We start from the raw sequence: 22,071 nt of genomic DNA on the forward strand, positions 1-22,071 counted from the left end.
GTATACCAGGATCTCCTCTAGGATGCCACATTCCATTTAGTTGTCACATCCTTAGGCTCCTCTTGGCTATGACAGCTTCCTAGACTTTCCTTGTTTTTGATGACCTTGACAGTTTTGAGGCACAGGAGTTAGGCATTCTGTAGAATGTTCCTCTGTTTTTCTCATGATTAGGAGGATTATGGGTTTTTAGGAAAAAGACCACAGAGGTAAAGTATCATTTTCACCACATTATATAAAAGGTACATATTATCAACATGACTTAATCTTTTTTGATGTTGACCTTGATCCCCTGGCTGAGGTCATGTTTGTCAGATTTCTCATCACAAAGTGACTCCTTCCACCCCTTTCCATGCTGTACTCATTAGAAGGAAGTCACTGCATAGCCCACACTGAAGGAGTGAGGAGTTACGCTCGACCTTCCTGAGGGCGGGGTGCCTATGCAATTATTTGGAATTCTTCAGCACAGGAGACTTGTCTTTTTTCCCCCACTGATTTCTTCACATCATTCATCTTCCTCTTCTTCTTCCTTCTCCTTCTTCTCTATTTCTCCTTCTCCTCCTCCTTTTCCTCCTGACTTTATTTTTTAAAGGAATTTCAGATTCATAGCAAAATTGAGCAGAAAGTACAGAGAGTTTCCATAAACCCCATGGCCCGCACACACACACAGTCTCCCCCACTATCGACATCCTGCAGTAGAGTGGTACATTTGCTACAATAAGTAAATTTATATTGTCACATCATCATCACCCAAATTCCCAAGTTTATATTGGGGTTCACTCTTGGTGTTGGACATTCTATGGGTTTTGACGAATGTATGATGATGTACCCACCACTGTAGAACTGTACAGAATATTTTCACTGCCCTGAAAATCCTCTTGCTCTGCCTCTTTATCCCTTTTCCCCCTAACAGTGGTTCCCCTGGCAACCACTAATCTTTCTACTGTCTCCATAGTCTTGCCTTTTCCAGAATGCCATGTAATTGGAATCATACAGTATATACGTAGCCTTTTCAGATCGGTTCCTTTCACTTAGTAATATGCATTGAAGATTTTTTCATATCTTTTCATGGTTTGATAGCTCATTTCTTTTCAGTGCTGAACGATACTCCATTGTCTGATGGACCACAGTTTATCTATCTCTTCACCTATCAAAGGACATCTTGGCTGCTTCCAAGTTTTGGAAATTATGAATAAAGTTGCTCTGAGCATCTGTGTGCAGGTTTTTGTGTGGACATAAGTTTTCAATTCATTTGGATAAATGCCAAGGAGGGCAATGGCTGGATCACATGGTAAGAATATGTTCAGTTTTTTCAGAAACCGCCAAACTATCTCCAAAGTGACTGTACCATTTTTGCATTCCCACTGGCAATGAATGAGAGTTCTTGTTTCTCCACATCCTTCCCAGCATTTGGTGTTATCAGTGTTCTGCATTTTGGCCATTCTAACAGGGACATAGTGGTATCTCACTGCAGTTTAATTTGTAATTCTCTAGCGACACATGATGCCTAACATCTTTACATATGCTTACTTGCCATCTGTATATCTTCTTTGGTGAAGTGTTTGTTTACATTTTTGCCCACTTTTAAAACGGGGTTGTTTCTTTTCTTAATGTTGAGTTTTAAGAGTTCTTTGTATATTGTGGATAACAGCCTTTTATCAGACGTGTCTTTTTGCAAATATTTCCTCCCAGTCTGTGTCTTGGCTCATTCTCCTGACATTGTCTTTTGCAAAACAGAAATTTTTAATTGTGATGAAGTCCAGCTCATCAGTCATTTCTTTCATATATTGTGCCTTTGGTGTTGTATTTAAAAAGCCATTGCCACACCCAAGGTCATCCAGGTTTTCTCTTATGTTGTCTTCTAGGAGTTTTACAATTTTGTGCTTTACTTTTAGTTCTATGATATTTTTGTGGAGAGCATAAGGTCTTGTGTCTAAATGAATTTATTTCACATGTAGATTCACAGTATATATCACATGTATATATCTTTTTCATACATGTATTTAAATAAATTTTATGAGAAAAATATTGGTAACATCCTAGTGACCTCTCAAGGCATAAGGGCGGCTTCAGAGCACTTTGGGAGATGTTGATCTTTTAAACAAAGACCCTCCGTAGCCCGGTCCTTCCCACTTCTGCACACTTGGCCCTTGGGACTTTTTGGATACATTCAGTCCTCCAGCAAGACTGAGCTGCCCACTGCCCCTTTCCACCTTGTTGCTGCCAAAATTGCCACTTCTAAAAACACCCTTCATCCCAGAAGTTCCAGCTTTCACACTGGAAACTTCCCTGGCTGAAGTAATCTCTTTCTCCTCTGGGCTCAGAAGATATACTACTTATATTTCTGTTGGAGGCAGATTCTTGGTCTGTTTTTGCTCCACCTTCAAGAATCCGTGTTTTGTCCTCATTTGGGGACAGTCCTATCCTGCTTGGGGACAAACTGATGTGATGATGGTCATCTGGCTCTTCCCAGATTTGTGTATTTTAGGTACAACAAAAACATTTGTGGGGCCCAGACAAAAGCACACATGGCATCCCATATACACAGATCTAAATATATAAAAGTTATGAATCGAGAGAATAAACCATTGAGTACGTTTTATTCTCCTACCTTGACAAATATACCTTCAGGTTGACCTGGAAGGACCATTTCAAATTCAGAATGCTTGAACTCCTTGGGGTTCTGCACTGGAGTGGGGCAGCACAGGTAACGATGATTCCTGCCTCCCGCCCGCTCCCTGCTCCTCTTCCTGTTCCTGGCTCTCTCTCAGGTACCTCATGTGCAAACTCCATCCTGCAGTCCGACCTCTGTCCACATCTCCTGCAAACAGCTGCCCCAAGACAACTTGATCTCACACTGGCAGGGAGGTTGACCCTAGGAGGATGAGCCTGGGGAAAGTCACATGCACCCTGAAGGCAGGATGAGGCAGGGCTATTTGTGCAAAGGATTCCGGCATCCCAGCTACCTGAAGCATGGTCTAAAAGAGGAGGTGGGCTCTGAGTGGCCATATCTCCTTGGCCCTGAGGACTCCTCTTCCAGCGAGGAGAGATGCGGCTGGAGGAAGCACGTTTCTCAGACACTAATGCGTGTGTGAATCTCCTGGGATCTTATTTAGTAGGTCCGGGTAAGGCCTGAAAGTCTGCATTTCTAAAAACTCCAGGGTGATGCCAGTCCTGGTGGTACAGGACCGTATTTTGAATAGGAAAAGTCTAAAGCATAGACCCAAGGCAGGGGTCCCTCTTGCCGGGGCAGACCAGTACCTTTAGCACAACAGGATGTATTGTATAATAACTTACTCACCGCCATGGATAAACTACCAACAGAACTTAAGACACACTAGGCTACGCAAAAAGCAATGTGTACACAACACAAAGTTGAATGCGGCATCAAGCCCACACCTGGGGAGCCCTTCACTCTAGCATGACTAGTGTCGTGACAGGTGAGTGTCACAGCTTGCAGCCCTACTAGTTATTGTTTTCTTCCCTTTCTTGCACACTGGAGCTCCTCCCTTGTGTGGCTCACCCTGTGTCACTCACTGACCCCTTACTGACCCGTGACTGACATGTCTGTTAGGGCTTTGCTGTGTCCTCTGAGACCCTTTCTTACAAATGCATTTTCTTACTCTTCCTCGTCTTTTACTCTTTCTTCTCATGTGCTTCCCCACACTCTCAGCACATTTCTTCTGGCAGTTTCTTCAGCAGACTGGCCCCTTTTCCAGGTCCTTCTGCCCTTTCTCTTTAGCCCTCAAGGCCCCCGCCCCCAACCCCCCGGCCAAGCCCCTGGAGCTCGTCCCGCAGCTCCTGATGCCCCTTCCCTGCTGCTGGAAAGCACCCTCCCTGAGGCCTGCCTTCTGTAGCATGGAGGCATCTTCAGCCAATTCCATGTGGCAAGAGAAGCTATTTATGCCTTTCGGAAATCTCATCATTGGGGCAGGAAGTGACAGACTTCCTGGCAAAGAATTCCCAAGAACATCTTCCCGAAGGAAAAAGAGAAAACATATCTCTGACGTACGTGGATGGTTTCCTTACTCGTAACTGGCCCTGCCCCAACCCAGTGATATGGCTCAAGGCAAAGGCTCCTGCTGGTGACAGAAGGCCCACTCTGTGTGACCCACTCAGGCTCGGGACCTTGGATGTGGCAGGTGTGCGACCTCGACTGAATCAAGTTGAACTTCCTGGGGCTGGAACTCTGTTTCCTATTTACTCTCTCTGCTCCTGCCAATCTTCTCACACGGAGCTGCCGAATGTTGGTTAACGCGCAAAGTTAATTTTTTGCTACAGCTGAGGGTTCGCCATACGTCAGAATGAATGCTGAGTCAAGCCGATCATGTACAGGGTACACAGAGGGATGTGAACTTTCTTTTAGAAAGAGGGATGTTGGACCATGGAGCCAGAAACTACCCTCCCACCCTTCCCCAAGAAAATTCATGAAAAACCAAAAACCAAAAAACTCTACTCTCTGACTGGAACATATGAGACCTTCGTCTCGGGATTATGTAAGAGAATGGCAACAAACAGGATCTTTTCAAACAGCGACATGGTGATGTAAAGGGACCAAAGGGCCAAAAGTGAACGTTCTGTCTGTGGTTGGTGGAGACGCTGTGAGGGCTTGTTATGCTCTAGCAATGACTGAAGGCAAAAATCACTGCTGGCTGTGGTGTCTTATTGAGCCTTATGATAATTTTTCCCCAAAAATCCCTTTCCAAATTCTCGTGGTCAAAGACGTGTCTCTGGCTGAAAAGGACTAAGAACCACCACACTCTACCATAAAGACTCAACAGGACTAGCCCAAGGGCAAATTGAAACAGGAGTGTTGGTCTTCAGGGTATAATTTCCTCTTCCTGCTGCAACCTTCTTGCCCACAATTGCTGGCTTCCTGGCGACACATAAAACTTACTGGTAAAAGAGTTCTTTCTCCTAGGGTTGGTAGTTTCAAGGTATACTCTAGTTAATCTAATTAATCGATGATAACATGCAAATGACATGGAATCCCCCCCTCCATTCACTATTCATTTTCATGGCGGTCTCAGAAGACCCTACCTCTCCAGTGCCTGTGAAGGTAGAAGACGGACACAGGAAGAAACCTTGGTTGAGAGATACTCCTGCACAGGTGTGGTCTTGGGACCCTCTCGGTCTATCCTGACACACCTGCTATTCTCTTTATACAAGTGGTGTTCATTGTTACTATTTGTCTGATGGGCTGGCTGATTGACAGACTTTTCTGAAGGACAAATGAAGGTCCAAGGGTGTTTTCCTTAGTGGTGTCCTTTAGGATGGTGTTCAGGAAGGCTGTCTTGGGGAGGTGTCTGGTATAGCCATGATTCATACCATGATTTACACCATAACTCCCTTTCCACTTGGGAGGCTGAGGTGTGACCCTAGCTGAACCAAGTGGCTTTCCTTCCCTCAAATCAGGAGGTTGGGAGACGTGTTATTCATGTGCATTGGTTGAAATGTTCAAGCTATTGTTTCCTTTTTTTAAAATGTTTGTTTATTTTTGAGAGAGAGGGACAGAGACAGAGTGCTAGTGGGGAGGGGATGAGAGAGAGGGAGACACAGAATCTGAAGCAGGCTCCAGGCTCTGAGCTGTCAGCACAGAGCCCGACGTGGGGCTTGAACTCACAAACCACAAGATCATGACCCGAGCCGGAGTCCAACACTTAACTGACTGAGCCACCCAGGGGCCCCTGAGCTATTGTTTTCTACATGTCTCATTTGTTCTTTGTTTCTTTTTTCCTCTTTGTCTTTCTTTGGATTGATTTTTTTTTTTATGATTCCATTTTATTTCCACTATTGGCTTATTAACTGTATCTCTTAAAAATTTTTTCTTTGGTGCTTGCTCTCTATGGTTTATAGCACACACCTTATCCCAGTCTGCCTTCGAACAATGTTTTAGTTTTATGTCTCTTCATGTATAGTAAGAGCAACTTACAACAGTTTAATTTCATTTCTTCCCTCCTATCTTTTGTGCTATTGTCATGTTTTACTCCAACATAGGCTGTGAACCCCAAGATACACTGTAATGATTTTTATATTAATCAATTATCTTTTAAAGAAATTTAAAAGCAAGATAATTTTCTTTTATATTTGCCCTACAATTTGACATTTCTGGTGCTCTTTATTCCTTGGTGTAGATCCAAATTTCCATCACCTTCCACCTGAGGAACACCCTTTAACATTACTTCCAGTGCAAGTCTTCCAGGCAACCAATTATTATTGCCTTTTCTTTGTCCGAGAGAGTATTTGTTTTTGCTTTTTTTTCCTGAAAAGATATTTTCATAAGGTATATACTTCTAGGTTGATAGTTTTTACTTTCAGCATTGTAAAGATGCCCCACTGTTGCTAACTTGCAAAGTTTCTGACAAAAGAATGCTATCATTCTTGTCTTTTACTCCTCTGTATATGCCTTCTTTTCCCCTTACTTTTATGGTTTTAACTTTTATCACTAGCTTTTAGCAATTTGATTATGGTGTGCCTTGATGCAGTTTTCTTTATGTTTATTCTGCTTGGAATTTCTTGAGCTTATTGTATCTGTAAATTTATAGTTTTCATGAACTTTGGGAACATTTCAGCCATTATTTTCTTCAAATTTTTTTTCTGTTCTCCCTCCTCTCCTGGAACTCAAATTTCAAGTATGCTATACTACTTGATACTGACTCACAGGTAACTGAAGGGCTTTTTTTCTTACTCTTTTTTTCCTCTGGACAGTTTCTACTGCTATGTCTTTAATGCACTGATCTTTTATTTTATATTATCTGAACTGTTTTTAATCCCATTCAGCATACTTCTCATTCAGATACTGTAGTTTTCATCTCTAGAAATTTTTAGATCTTTTTTTGCATCTTCCATTTTCCCCTTCATTGTGTTTATGTTTCCCTCTGTCTTCCTCAGCACACGAAGCATGTTTACAATAGCTGTGTTAACGCTCTTGTCTGCTGAATCCATATTCTCTGTCCTTTCTGGGTCTGTTTCTACTAATTGATCTTTCTCCCAGTTATGGATAATATTATCCTACGTTGATGCATGCTTGGCAAATTTTGCTTGGTTGTGGGACATGGTGAATTTTACATTGTTGGTTACTGCATTTTGTTGTAATCCCTGAAGTGAGGCGCTACGTGTTCTGGCATGCAGATAAGTTGCCTAAAGTCCGTTTGGTTCCTGCAAGGCTTGCTTTAAGCTTTGTTAGGGTGGATCCTGAACAACAGTGAGTTCAGAACAAATTAGCTCCACTGCTAGGGCAATGCCTTTCTGAGGAGTCTCCCAGACGCCGTGTGTATTATGAGGTCTTTCCACTCTGGCTAAGGGGAACAGAATTCTGTGAGCTCCAGGAATATGGGGGCCCTTGCTTTCCATTGTTGTGCTCCCTCTCTAACTGACCCCTCCCACCAGCTTCATGTATTATTGTCTCACACGTGCCTGAATCAGTACTCAGCCAAAGACTTGATCTACAGACCTTCAGAGCTCTCCCTCTGGGTGGGTCTATCCTCTCTAATATGCTGCCTCTCCAACTCTAGCCATCTTGGCTTCCCTGAATTCCAATCTGTCAAGCCAGTGAGACCACCAGGCTGCTTGGGTTCTGCCTCCCCATGCTGCAGCCTGGAGACTTCCTCCAGCTGGTAAGCTGAAGCAACTGCGGAATTGACCTTGGGTTTGTTTTTTTTCCCTTCTCTAAGTGACACAGCCCTGTGGTCACTATGGCCCAAAACCTGAAACCATTGTGTCATAGTTTATCCAGATTTTTAGCTTTAGTTTAAGTTAAGAAAATAAATTCCTGGGGTGCCTGGGTGGCTCAGTCAGTTAAGCATCAGACTCTTGGTTTTGGCTTAGGTCATGATCTCATGGTTTGTGAGTTTAAGCCCCACATTGGGCTCCATGCTGACAGTGTGGAGCCTGCTTGGGATTCTCCCTCTCTCTCTCTCTCTCTCTCTCTCTCTCTCTCTGCCCCTCCCCAACTCACTCTCTGTCTCTCAAAAAAAAAAAAAAAAAAGAGAGAGAGAGATGGAATGCCTGAGTGGCTCAGTTGGTTAAGCATCTGACTTCAGCTTAGGTCATGATCTTACAGCTTGTGAGTTCGAGCCCCACATCGGGCTCTGTGCTGACAGCTCAGGGCTTGGAGCCTGCTTTGGATTCTGTGTGTGTGTCTCTCCCTCTGCCCCTCACCCACCCATATTCTCTCTCCCTCCCTCTCTCTCTCTTTCTCTCTCTCTCGTTACTCCATTATGGCCAAAAGCAGAAGTTTTCTCCATGCAGATATAATGATATAACATAGACATTTTACATCATGATGTTTTCATTTAACAGTAGATTTTGGTCATTTTTCCATTTCACTGTATAATTTTTGTAGACATTGTTTTAAACTGTGTTTACAATCATTTACTTATCAAAAAGCTATCAGTTGAGTAACTCTTATGCTCCAGGCTCTGAATAAAGCAGTGAACCGAACAGGTAAGATTGCCATTTTCACAGAGGTTTTGCTCTAGTGGAGGGAAGACAGGTAAAAGATAAGAAATAAATGAGCAAACCACAGAGTGATAAGAGCTATAAAACAGGGCAATATGTTAGAGAGTGACAAGGACAGCTATTGAAGATGGGTATTTAGAGAAGTCCTCTCTGAGATATGGAGTCTACTCCCTGAGTTCAGAGCAGCCATGTGCAAAGCATTCTGGGCAGAGGGAACATTAGTGCAGGAGCCCCAGGAAAGTAGGGAGCCTGGGGTACTGGAGGAACAGAGAGGAGACCAGTTTGGGTAGAGGATAGCGAGCAAGGGGGAAGAGTCATGCCAGATAAAATCAGGGAAGAGACAAGGGGGCCAAGGCTTTGTGGGGCAAAGAATACCATGCAAGTGTGTAATTTATTTACTTAACTGTACCATTATATAATTAACTTACTTATTCCTGTCCTGTTGAAACTTAGGTTCTTGCATTTTGAAATGTTTTATCATAAATGACACTGCAGTAAACATCTTTGATTTTTCTTTTTCCTTTCTGTACTTAGAATTCTTTCAATATGGCAGAATTCCAGGACTGGCATTAAAGAGACAGAGGGTATGTAGCAGAGGCTGTTGCTACCGCCAGGGTCCCTTTTACCGTCAGCGGTGTCCTTCCTCTAGCCCCTGCAGGCGCTGCTGACAACGCACACCTTTGCCCAATGGAGCCACCTCCCCGCATGCCTGGGAATGACACTCCTCCCTCCACAGCCTACAGTCAATGGCTGACGGGTGTGGGGAGACAAAAGCACCTACCTATCTCCTTGACTCAATGCAGGACAAACTGCGGTGCCATTTATATTCCCGAGCTGCCAGAAGGACCAGGTGGAGGCCACATTTCTCCTGAAACCACATTCCTGCCTAGCTTCTTCCCCTCCTTATCCTGCTCCCCGTCCTCCTTTCATGATTCTTCTAGAACACTCTCCCCGAAAGTCACCTGCACAAGAATCTCCACATTAGGCTTTCCTCCTAGGGAACTCAGCCTACAACCGGATAGGAACCTTCTGAGAACTTGATTTACTAAATCCTAATGAAGAATTCTGTCTGTAGACTCACTATGCTCATTGAAGACAGTTTGACATTTGCCAAGTTTGACATTTGCCAAGCTGACATTTGCCATGAAGGGTAGGAAGCACTGGGAGGTGGTGGATACGTGATTGAAGGACTAATAGGTGATGACAAGAACGTGTAGAAAAAAGGATTAAGACTCCATCAAATTTGGACAGGTAGGGAACACAGGTCTGTGAAGACATAGGAACAGCCAGGCTTAACCTAAATGAGAACAACCCGTTTGACAACATCCAGGTGAACCTGTTGTCCCTGTTCTCAGCAATAATGAGAGCCTGCAGGTCCCAGAGCACATAGCTTATTTTCCTCTGAAGGAGTCTGCCATTTGATTCCAGAGGCCTTGTGGCTTTAAGATAAGAGGACAAGAGAGCAGAAACACTAAAGCCAGGGTGGGATCCATGGTCAGAACAAAGAAAGGGACACAATGAGAGATGGGAATGAGGGTTCAGATCAGGGAAGGAAAACTCAGGGTATCCCAATGCTTCAGTCATGATTTTCTTTTCCCTCTCCTCTGTGGGAAAAGACAATAGTCCATGGGAAAGCCTGAGATCAGCAGTGGCTATCATCCCCCTCCCCCAAGCCCCTCGTCACCCCCTGCCACTCTTGCCCACTCCACCACCTCGCCATCCACCGAAGAAAGGATCTTGGACAAGGGACCCCACACAGAGTGTTTGGAAGTACCCTCTTACTGAGAGTCTGGGCAGATTCCAACTTGGCTTCCAAAGTAGATGGTAATTCTACTGCCAAGCATTTATGAAGACGCCGAGATCTAGAATCATTAGCAAATTCATCCAAATGTCAGGAATCTGAGAAAGGACCATGTGCAGGAAGACCATCTCTACCTACGTCAGAATGAGAACGGCAGTGACTGAGTAGCCCCCCCTTAACCGTGGTTTTGCCTTCTGCAGTCGCAGTCACCTCTTGCCAACTGTGGTCTGGAAACAGAGGATCCTCCTTCTGACCTGTCATCAGAGAGTCAATAGTAGCCTAACGCTATGTTGCAATGTCTGTGTCATTCGCCTCACTTCATCTCATCATAAAGGCATGTTTCTCATCTCACATCCTCACAAGAAGGGCGAGCACAGTACAGTGAGAGATTTTGAGAGAGATCACATCCATGTAACTTTCATTACAACATATCGTTATAATTGTTCTGGCTCATTACTAGCTTTTGTTGTTAATCTCTTACTGTGACTAGTTTATAAACTTTATCGTAGACATGTACACACAGGAAAAAAACACAGTGTATATAGGATTTGGTACTATCCATGGTTGCAGGCATCCCCTGTGGGTCTGTGAACGTATCCCCCATGAGTACGGGAGGCCTGTTGTACACACCTGAAAATACCCCTTATGTACTGAACACACAGTCCTTCAAACATGAATGTGACATGTGCCTTGAGTTGCCTATCCAGGTCTGTGGCTGGGTCTCAGTGAGCCACTCGGAGGTATGGTAATAACTGAAATTTTCACAGGACCTTACAGCTTCCAAAATACTTTCATAAACATTATTATTTAGCTGCCACTCATCTGTAAGCTAGATACTCTTATTATTGTTACTGTTTTCATTTTTTCAGAAGAGTACATAGAGAGCCAGAGAAGTTAATAACTTGCCTAAGATCCCAGAGCCATCAAGAGGCAACCCTTTTCTTCTCAGTCTGAATCTTGTACAGTTCTCACACTACCTGCCTGCCTTGTCCCCTTCCTGCTCACTGGAATCTTTTTATGTCCTGATGTTCAAGGCTAAGAGTTCTGAGATCCTAGAAAAGGCAAGAGGGAGTTGGTCATCCATGAGCTCCAGAGCCTGCTCTCTCCCTCAAGGGTATCTTCTCATACTTACTACAAGAGGAGCATTCTATCCTACCCTTTTTTGCTTTGGGATACAGCACTCCTCTGTGGCTCCCAAGGTGGCAGGCCTCTCCACACCAATGGGAAGATGGCAAGATGTGCCAACCTATCCCTGGGAGCAATGACAGTGAGCCCATGTAACAGCCTGGGTAGGAAGTGAGTAGGGGGTTCCTCTGGCTGCAGTGAATGCTGAGCACATTGTTTCTGCCCCCCCGGGATCCCCTTTCTCCTGCACCTCCAGGCCTGTCTATCTAACCTGGGATGATGGAATGCCATTTCTTTCTCTCATTACTCTAAATTAAGTATCATTAGGAAGGTAAATGCTCTCCCTAAAACAAATAAATCACCCAACACACTCCAGAGAGAGATTTAATTACTTAAATTATTTCTAGATAATCTGTCTCTTTGGATTATCCAAACCACTGTTGAAAACTAACATAAAAAACAGACTCACCTGAAGCCCAGAGCCTTAGGGCTTACGCTGACTTGCAGACTGGGCACCAAGCCTGCCATGGAAGGAAGTCCGTAGTGATAGCATTTGGGAGGATTTGTCATCCCGAGGAACATGGTGGTAGTATTTTCAGCATTTGCAGGCTCTGAGTCATAGCAAAGCATGCCGCGCTGTGGGGAAAGACCCAGCTCTGGATTGGACGGCTTCCCAAGGCAGAGTCAACCGACAGGCCCGGGAAGCTCGTTAATCCTCTTCAGGGCGTCAGCACCATAGCCAACCGAAGCCATCAGCGGGCACAGATTGCTGAGATTCCCGGGCTGGGACGTGTGGGGGCCAAGACTTGTCCAGAAGATGCTACAGAAGAGACTCCAGAGTGGAGGCCCACTCCCCTGCCCCCAGGAACAAGGGCAGCTTATTCTGGGGAGGAAGGGGCTAGGGCTGTTATGGTGGCAGAGGAGCGGGGACCGGAGGAGGCTTGTACCCTCAGAGGAGTCATGCCCGCCATGCCTTGGCACAGCCAAAGCGAGCCCAACAGCCATGCCTGTGCCTGCAGTTCTGTTGGCTAACCTGGGAGGTCCCTCTAGGGTGAGAAGAGCCAGAAGATTCTGCTTCTCTGGTCGGCAACACGGAGCACTGAATTTGGCGCAAGAGCAAAGATTTGGAGGGAAAGATACGAGGCAAAAAAAAAAAAAAAAAGGTTTCCCCTGGGAACTGCTGTGGTGATGGGAGGGAGTTCTGGATCAAGTGCCAAAAACCCAGGAGGTATCTAGGAATAGGCTGTGGAGGTGCTTTGTGACCTAAAGTTCCCCCCATCCCTAACATTCTGCTATTCTGGTTTATTGGAGGAGACCGGATAAACATACATCAAAAATGCAGAAATGCTAAGCAGCAGGAAATGTAGTGATGGAGTCAAGTCTCCACTTTCTGCCTTTAAAAATTTTTTTTCATGTTTTTATTTATTTTTGAGAGAGAAAGAGAGAGAGCGCATGAGCAGGGGAGGGGCAGGGAGGCAGAGAGAGAGAGAGAGAGAGAGAGAGAGAGAGAGAGAGAGAGAGATGGAATCTGAAGCAGGCTCCAGGCTCTGAGCTATCAGCACAGGGCCCGATGCAGGGCTCAAACTGACGAGCGGTGAGATCGTGACCTGAGCCGAAGTCAAACGCTTAACTGACTGAGCCACCCAGGTGCCCCTCCACTTTTTGCCTTAAGCGTGATCTTTGTAGACCTCAGCCAGGCCCCAGACCACCGACAGGAGGGCCGAAGACTGGACACAGAGGGCATACACGTGGGAAAAGACAGGTGATTCTAGTCGAAAGCCCAAAGAACTAATTATGGAGCCCACCGAACAGAGAAAACTCTATGAAAATAACTATTTTTTCTTACCTGAGGCTGCAAATCTTCTGAGGAGAGACTCTGCTATTGTTTCGGTTAAGATGTGCACTTCCTGAAGGCAGAGAAGGTGATTCAGGTGTTACCCCTGGAAAGGTGGCTGGCAGTGAGAGAGGAGTGGGTGCGGATGACTCAGGGCTGATTTGGGATTTGCTGCCTTACCTACGGTGACTCAGGCAGCCCAGGCCCCTGCCTTCTGTGGGCCAAAATCCTGCGACAGGATCCCCCATGCAAACACGCAGGCAGTTGCCTTGCAGGTGGTCTGAAATGCTTCTGCCACTGCTCTGTAACTGTCTCAAAGGACAATCATTCGGCGGTTGAAACAGGGAAGGAGGGAGGTATGATGTTCTATAGCTAAGTGGATTCAGGTGGGGCCAGGAACGTTTTCTAGAAAAGGGGGATTTCAAATCTACTTGGCTGAATGAAAAGGAGCTATCTCCTGTCTCATGCACGATCTACGAATGTGTCTTCGTGTACACTCCCCTGCTCGGCAGTGGTAACACATTCAAGTTGGTCAATAGATTGGAGTGAGCTGAGGTGTCTGCAGAGTTCCTGTTGCCTGAAGAGGCTGGGTAGCACATTGAAAAGTGCCTGGTTTCTGTTGCCGGAAAGAGCTGGGCTCAAGTACTACGTGGGCCACTTACTAGTCGTGTTTCCTTGAACAAGTTGCTTGAACTCCCTGGTTCCACAGGATCCTTAATTATAAAATGCAGACAATCACTCCATACGGTGGGACTGAGAATTAAATGTGACAATAAACAGCACTAGGCCAAAAGGAGCTCCATGTGTTTCACTTCTGTGCCTGTCAGAGGCACATTGGGAAGGCAGGATCTGAGATGGAGCTGGATAAACAGGTGTGCCCCATGTGGGGCCTTAACTGTGCTTTTCTCTAATGAAGTGCCATCTGGAGGGGAGCCAGCCTGAACCCAGATTGCCTGTCCAAGATGGCAGCCTGTCCAGAGACTCCTCCACATAGAGCCCGTGGCAGGCCTAGGACACACGGGCCACACGGCCCATGCCTCAGCACTGCCTTTGGCAAATAGGGCCACCTTTGGAAACTCCCACCAAGCCCAGGCTCTGCAACTGTGCCTGAATAACACAACACAAACACGGCATTAAGGTCCAGAGGTGGTGCCTCGGTGCTGTCTGTGGTATGTCTCCTGGGCACTGATGATAAGGGCTGAGAAATGAAAAGGAATCTCAAAAGGGGAACTATTGGTTAAGATCACATGAACCAACTTTTTGTAAACACACTTCCATTTTTCTTCTTGCTTTTTAATATTCCTTGTGTGTTCTTGTATGAAAATGTATCTCTTACAGCTCAGTGTGTCAAACGAGAAAGAGGAATCAGGGGCGCCTGGGTGGCTCAGTTGGTTAAGTGTCCGACTCTGGATTTCAGCTCAGGTCATGGTCTCGCTGTCGTGAGACGGAGCCCCACGTCGGGTTCTGTGCTGACGGCTCAGAGCCTGCTTGGGATTCTCTGTCTCCCTCTCTTTGCCCCTCCCCGCTCATGCCATCTCTCTCTGTGTCTCTCAAAAATAAACAAACAAACAAACGTTAAAAAAAATAAAGAGGAATCAATCACAAGTCCCGGGTTCCAGTGCCAGCTCTTATTAACTGAGAGAGACCTTGGGCGGATCCATTCATCTTGTTGAGCCTCAAAGATCTCAGCTATAAAACGAGGACACTAGTGCCTCTCTCACAGGGTTCTGGTTAGGATCCAATAAAATAATGAACGTAAAAGCCCTTAATGAACTGGGGGCGAAAGGGATACAGATGGAAGCTAGCTTTTGCATTGGTCATCTGCTTGAAGCATTGTAATTACTGGGTTGACTTGCTGGGCTAACATCTGAGCCTGTTCCTTCTTCTCTGCTCGTCAATCCTTACCTTAGTTTCCCTTCCCCATGAGGTCAAAAGAACTGGGACACTGTTGATCCCATTGTGCCTGGGGCAGGTCAGATGTTCCTGAATAGTCATTACAGACTTCTAGGGATAGAAGTGATGATCCCCACTTGCTGATGTGAGTGTGAGAATCCTTTCTCCTCGCCTCCCAAACCCTCTCAAGACATGTTGTTCCAGTCTTTTCTTTTCAACAAGGGTAACAAAAATGAAAAGAAAAGAAAAAGAAAACAAAAGAAAAGGGGTACATAGGGACACAGGATTATATATGGGATGCTGACTGCCATGGTCTCACCCACAGACTTTCCATGAAACACTTGACCATGACAAGATTTCATGGGAAGTCTCTCAAGTCCCCTGTCTTTGTTTTGTTCATCATGCCCTCCCCTCTCAAACACTGTGAAGGCTGTAGAGGACGAGGCTATAGCTACACGGCACGAAAGCCAAGACTGGGTGCAATTCCTAGCCATTCCGTGGGAATGTGACTTTACGGCCACTGACTCCTCTTGCTTTTAGCATTAACTACCTTGTCCTAGCAATTTTCTTTCATTAAAACATTAAAACCATTTTCTAACTGTAAAATAATAAATACTTTTAGAAAAAAAAAAGAGCTATAATTCCACCACTGCTAACATCTTGGGGGTATTTCCTTTCGCAACCACAAAATGTGGGAGATGACAGGTATATATAGTTTTGGGTACTTTTTCACTTAATGTTATGCTGTGAGAAATTTCCCATGATGCTAAAATTCTGAGAACGACATGGGTTTTAATGGCTGTGTAATGTCTGTCATACAGATGAATCATAAGTTACTTAGCCGATTCCCTATTGTTTGACATTTAGACTATTTTTATTTTTTTCTATTAAAAATAACACTGCTATTACTATCTTTGTCCATAAGTGTCCATGCCTCTGATTATTTCCTTAATACAAATTACTAGAAATAGAACCAGTGGGTCAAAACAGTAGGAATATTTTTGAAAGTCTTGATATACGGAGCCAAATTGCCCTCCAGAAAATATGCACCAATTTGCCCTTCTGCGAGTAGTTGCAAAAGTACTCACTTCACCCCATGCCCACCACAGCTGGATATTATCTCTGCTTTAATCTTTGCTCTTTTAATACATGCTAACTGATTTGCCTTATCTTTTTAAAAAGTGTTTATTTTTGAGAGAGAGGGTGGGAGGAGGGGCAGAGAGAGCGGGAGAGAGAGAATCCAAAGCAGGTTCCAGGCTCTGAGCTGTCAGCACAGAGCTCAGTGTGGGGCTCGAACTCCCCAACTGCAAGATCATGACCTGAGCTGCAGTTGGACACTTAACCGACTGAGCCACCCAGGCACCCCTGCTTTCTCTTTATGTAGCTACCTTGTCCTGTCATTAGAGGTATGGTACTTGTTTGTTACCTGTTTGATTATTGTGTATGCCCTGCCTACTTCCAAATAGAATCTGGGGTGGTTCCAATTAGATAATAAGTCTCCAAAGACAGTAATGTTCCCAATTTGTAACATCTATGACTGGCACAACAGGCTTCACATAGTCAATATTTGATACATGTTTGGAGGCTATTTTTGTACCATATAAAGATGTTCATGAACAGAATAGGGCATTCCTTTCTCCTGATGTATGTGACTTCATTATGTTCCCTTTTCCCAGCCCTCAATGCTCTTAAGCATTTAATCTTAAAGGCATATAATTATTTGCTAGTTTTGGGGGGAGAAAAAAGCAAAAAAAAAAAAAAATAAATAAAAAATAAAACACCTCTATCTTCTCAACTGAGTTATCAGTCACTTGAGGGTAGAGGATATGCCCTTTATTTCTCTTCGAAGAAATGAGTACAGCATTGAGCACATGTAGACATTTAATTTTTCATTCATTAATTCACTCATTTAATAAGCATTACCGACCATCCATTATATGTCAAGCACTGTACTCAATGCTGAGGAAAGTAGCTTCCAGTCTAATAGAAGGGGTGGGTGTGGGAGCATGTAGGATGCTATGAGAACATTAAGGAGGGACCTGAAACCCGGATGGGAAGAATTAAGGAAAGCTTCCTGAAAGAGGTAGTAGCTGACAGGAGTTAGCCAGTAAATAATGTGGCTGAAGGGTTGGGTGTTTCAGGGGCAGAGAGCTGCATCAGCAAACTTATAGTAGACAAAGTGTGGTGCTTGGAGGAGTTTCCTACTGGTGTAGCAAATCCAAAACTTCGAGAGGGACAGAGAAAATGCAGGAGGTGAGGCCAGAGAGTTGGCAGGAGCCATAACATGTACAATGAGAACGAAAGCGACCAGTTTCAGGCTTCGCCAGTCAGTGTGTGCAGGGGCAACGCCACCAGCATCAATATCCAGCTCTCCCAAGCTCAGCATCCCATCAGCTTGACTAAAGGAAGTTGAGATCTTTGCAGAATATCAGGTATTTTCAGGGTCTTTTCCACCAAGTCCTTAGAAGACTCTTCAGGGAGTACTTCCATGTTTTGGTGAAATAGTCTAGGTTATCACCTGCCCATGTCTAGCGAGGCTGGAATCCTGCAGTCCCAGGCTTTAATGCTTCAACAAGGGTACCAACACAAGGCTGGAAGTTCTGTCCTATCGTTGTCACAAATACCTAGCAGTCTATTGAGCTTTATAGTGTTGACACTGGAGCATCACTGCTGCATCTAAAGACCAGAGATGATTGCCACGGATCTAGCAAACCCTCTGGGAAAATGCCCTTGTTGGGTAACGTTCAAATAAAGTTTCCCCAGTAAGGCTGCTTGACTGCACACCAACAGCTTTTCAAACTTCCACAGAAGTTCTCCCCACTCCACTTTCTTACAGGAGCCACACATGCTGCCAAAGTGGTTAGTGAGGCAAGTTACAGCATTAGCTTCCACCATGAACCCAGAATGCCATTCTCCTTGGGCCCTCTGGCCTAACTACTGGATTTGATCTAAGGGGCCAGACACCTTCTTCTATATGATGACTTAATTCTTGGGTCCCTCTGCTACTTATAATCATGACTCCTTCGGGCCCCTCAGATGACTGAAATCCAGCTAGGGACAAGATTCAGACTCTTTCTCATAGGCTCACTGTTCAACTTCTGTGTAAATCAGTGGGTGTAAATAGATACACGGAGAGGAGGGCGTTGCCTAACTGTTCTCATCAAAGGCATCTAAATAACATCTCCTGCTCAGACAACACACCTGTATTTGTTAAGCTACTTAGATTTTATGCTGCAGACAAAGAGGATCCAATTGAGTTTTTATATAGTCTATTAGTATACAAATTGCACTATACTAATTAGGGATTAATATCCATAATATACAAAGAGCTCTCAGAAACTGATTTGAATGGTGCCTGGGTGGCTCACTTAAGTGTCTGACTCCTGATTTCGGCTCAGGTCCTGATCTCACAGTTGGTGAGTTTGAGCCCCACATCGGGCACCACGTTGACAGTGCAGAGGTTGCTTGGGATTCTCTCTCTCCCTCTCTCTCTGCCCCTCCCCTGCTCACACACACACTCTTATAATAAATAAATAAACTTAAAAGAAGAAAAAGAAACTGATTTGAAAAGACAAACCTGATAGAGATGGGTAAATAATATGAATGCAATTCATAGAAGAAAAATCCAAATGTCCAAAAAATATATTTAACGATGCTAATTAAAATTAAAGTAGTAATATAATAGCACTTTATATACCCTCTGGACTGGTAAAAATTAAGAACAGTGATAACACCTACTACTGGTGAAAGTGAAGAGGAAACGGCTATTCATCCATTGCTGGATGAAATATGAATTGCTGCAAACTATTTGGCAATCAGGGAAAGACTATAACAGTTAAACATATATGGCCTTCAACCCAGCAATCCGACTGCTGGGAATCTAGTCTACAGAAATAAATCACGGTTGAAAAGATATATGTACAAAGGTATTTTTTGCTGTTGTTTGTGGTTGGCAAAACACTGAAAAGAAGTGAATGCCCACCATTAGGGGAATGATTGAATACATTATAGCATGCACATATCATGGGGAGTAACGGAGCCATTTAAAAAGTATAGCCTACATCTATACTCAGTGACTTGGAGGGATTTCCACTAAATATGATTAAGTAGGAAGAGCTGTATGCAACAGTGTATATGTCCTCCGATTCAATTTTGCTGCTAACAGCAAAACAAAAACCCTAACATCTTTTGTGTGTTAGCATGTATGTGTGTGTGCGTGTATGTGCGTGTATGTGCGTGTGTGTGTGTGTGTGTGTGTGTGTGTGTGTGTACATTTCTCCTGCCTTGTCTTGCAGACCGGAGTGGCCAATGAGGTATAATGGGAGTTTTGAACTGAGTGTTTGGTGACGCTCTTTCTTGCTATTGGTCTTCCCCTTTTCTTTCTTTTTTTCTTTTTCTTTCTTTCTCTTTCTTTTTCCTTCTTTCTTTCTCTTTCTTTCTTTTTTCTTTTTCTGCCTACAGATTTATTTAACAGAAAACCATCTCTTCCACTTTTACTGAGGTGGCTGACCATGACCAAATCCGCCTCTAAACTGGAATTCAGTTGCTGACCCAGCTCCGGCCTCAGCTTCCTTGTTGGCACCAAGGGACACAGCCCTGTCTCTGTCTCTGTCTCTGTCTCTGTCAGTGTCCCCTCAGGTGAGTCTTTCAGGTCTCTCTCCCTCCAGACCTTCGGGCCCTGGCCTGCCATCTCAGGACGGCTGTGACACAGAGCGGCAGGCACGATCTCAGGGGGCAGGTGGAGGTAGTCACAGAGATACTGGATACCCTGGCTGGTAAGATACCAGCAGAAACGTCTCCAGGCAAATTGTTCCTTTACGTGGCCCCGTGATTTGAGAGACTACATGGCCTTCATGATGTGAAGATTGGGCACATTCTTGTCTGCTGGCTCGGGGGGTTTAGGCATGTGGATGTCTTCCTTGGCTTATCGTCACTCCCTTCTTGAAAAGGAGTTCATAATGACAATACGGCTCTCCTTGGGCATCAACATCTCGTTGGCTGCCACGTCTGGGGCTGGGGCTGGGGAGTGGTATTCTCTTTTTTTTATCTGAAATGGGAATGTGATAGCTGGCACTTTTACAAACATTTTTTATGGCTTTGAAGATATGACCGTGTGAAAGATCGCAAGGCAGACAGTTTGAAGGAACCTGGCTCCCTGATCACTTTATGGAGCCCTGGGCTTTGTTCATAGAAGCATAAACCCTCAAGGAATTAAACCTCTGTAGCTGGTCACTGTTGTGAGGAGGCAAACACAATATATGATTATGTGAGCATGAAGAAAAGTGGAAGTATACATACCAAGTTCTTAGCATCGATTAACTGGCGTAGGGGTGGGGTGCAGGGAGTAAAGAAAGAGAGAAGGGAAGGTATAGAAAAAAAATTTTTAAGTGCCTTCTATTCAGAACAAAGCAGCATTATGATATTATACCATTTGTTTCCAATTATATATTCACTCCTTCTGAGCCCTCTTTGTTCCTACTTAAAATTCTCCCTCCCTGAGGGCCATCCTGAGACATCTGAATCCCAGCAAGAGACAAGGTTCAGACTCTTTTCTCATATGATTGATCAATGTTAAAAAGCTGACAGAGGAATAGAAGTGTCTCAGGGTAGTGAGATTTCAGGTCATCATTTTTTTTTCTTCCTTATTTTGGTATGATTGTCTTATTTTTATATTGATCATGTATTACTTGTATAACCAGGAAAGAAACAGCAAAGTTATTTTCATTGTGGAACAACAAAAATAACAAAGAGATTGGAGTGAGGCAAGGTCGGAGGCAAGATCAACTGGGAGGGTATTTTCAATAATCCAGCTAAGAAATGATGATGGTCTGAATGTAAGTAATGACAATGGAGATGGAGACATGTGGAAGGTGGATAGAATCAACAGGACATAGTGGTTGATTGGAAGAGGAAGAGAAGGAAAGGCTTCCAGCTTCAGCAAGTGGACGGAGAGGTATGCCATTTCCTGGGGTGAGGAACACAGGAGGAAAATCAACTGTTGAGTGGAAGACATGTGACATCTTCAAATATTGATGCCTAGGCTCCACCCCGAATCGGAATCTCCAGGCATGTGCCACAGGTGATTCTAAGGCACAGCCAGGGCGGAGAGACCCTGGTGAAGACCCTAACATGAGGCTGAGGACCAGGGGGACATGAAGTTTGAGACTAAGAAAACGTGGTCAGAGAAGGAAGAGGAAAGCAAAGGAGAATATGTCCTGGAAATCAATAGAAAAGGAAGTTTCTGATACTTGGCACTGTGCTTAGAATATAATTGGTGCTCAATAAATACTTACTGACTAAATGACAGAAGGAAGGAAGGGAGAATGGTCTCAAATATTGCTCGGGGGTCAAGAAAGAGAAGGGTTCTAAAGTGTCCATTGGATTTGGCATCAAAGAGGTTGCCTTTAGCTCTGTGGGGTCAGTGTGTGTTGTTGAGCGGTGAGGATGAGGGCAAAAGTGCCAGTGGGCTGACAGCTGACTGGAGACTGGCCAGCCATTAAATTGAAAATCTTGGGGCGCCTGGGTGGCTCAGTCAGTTAAGCATCCGACTTCGGCCCAGGTCATGATCTCACGGTCCGTGGGTTCGAGCCCCGCGTCGGGCTCTGTGCTGACAGCTCAGAGCCTGGGGCCTGCTTCACATTCCGTGTCTCCCTCTCTCTCTGCCCCTTCCCTGCTCATGCTGTGTCTCTCTGTCTCAAAAATAAACATTAAAAAAAAAGAAAAGAAAAGAAAATCTTGGTTATGCTTAGAAATCACATTTCTGAAACATTATTTTGTGGTACTGAAAAATTCTCCCTCTGCCTATTATATAGGATTCTGATTTGGGTGTAAATTAGAAGCATAAGGAGCTAATTTAGGAGCTTATGCTCTCAAGCCAGACTTGCTAAGACTGAATCTAGACTGACTCGATGCACATCTGTGGGTAAGTCTCTCATTGCATCATGGTGAGCTGGGCACACGG

The 22,071-nt window shown here is 44.6% G+C and overlaps 1 long non-coding RNA gene and 1 pseudogene across 2 annotated transcripts in view; both read right to left on the reverse strand.

Annotated features, from left to right (window-relative positions):
• Positions 1-14,673, reverse strand: part of LOC111558427 — a 58,484-nt gene extending 43,811 nt beyond the window's left edge. Inside the window, exons 1-3 of one of the 2 annotated variants that reach the window (XR_006591686.1) lie at positions 13,398-14,673; positions 13,230-13,290; positions 11,853-12,019 (exon numbers count right to left, since the gene is read on the reverse strand). This is a non-coding gene — a long non-coding RNA (uncharacterized LOC111558427). Of the gene's footprint in view, positions 1-11,852; positions 12,020-13,229 lie in introns of both variants that reach the window. The other variant, XR_002739331.2, reaches the window with a different exon arrangement.
• A 3,955-nt stretch (positions 14,674-18,628) lies between these two features.
• On the reverse strand, positions 18,629-21,700 carry LOC109495645 (annotated as a pseudogene).
• Between the last annotated feature and the right edge of the window lie 371 nt (positions 21,701-22,071).

The sequence above is a fragment of the Felis catus genome, chromosome F1 (genome assembly GCF_018350175.1).
Source record: "Felis catus isolate Fca126 chromosome F1, F.catus_Fca126_mat1.0, whole genome shotgun sequence".
In the NCBI taxonomy this organism is placed as follows: Eukaryota; Metazoa; Chordata; class Mammalia; order Carnivora; family Felidae; genus Felis; species Felis catus.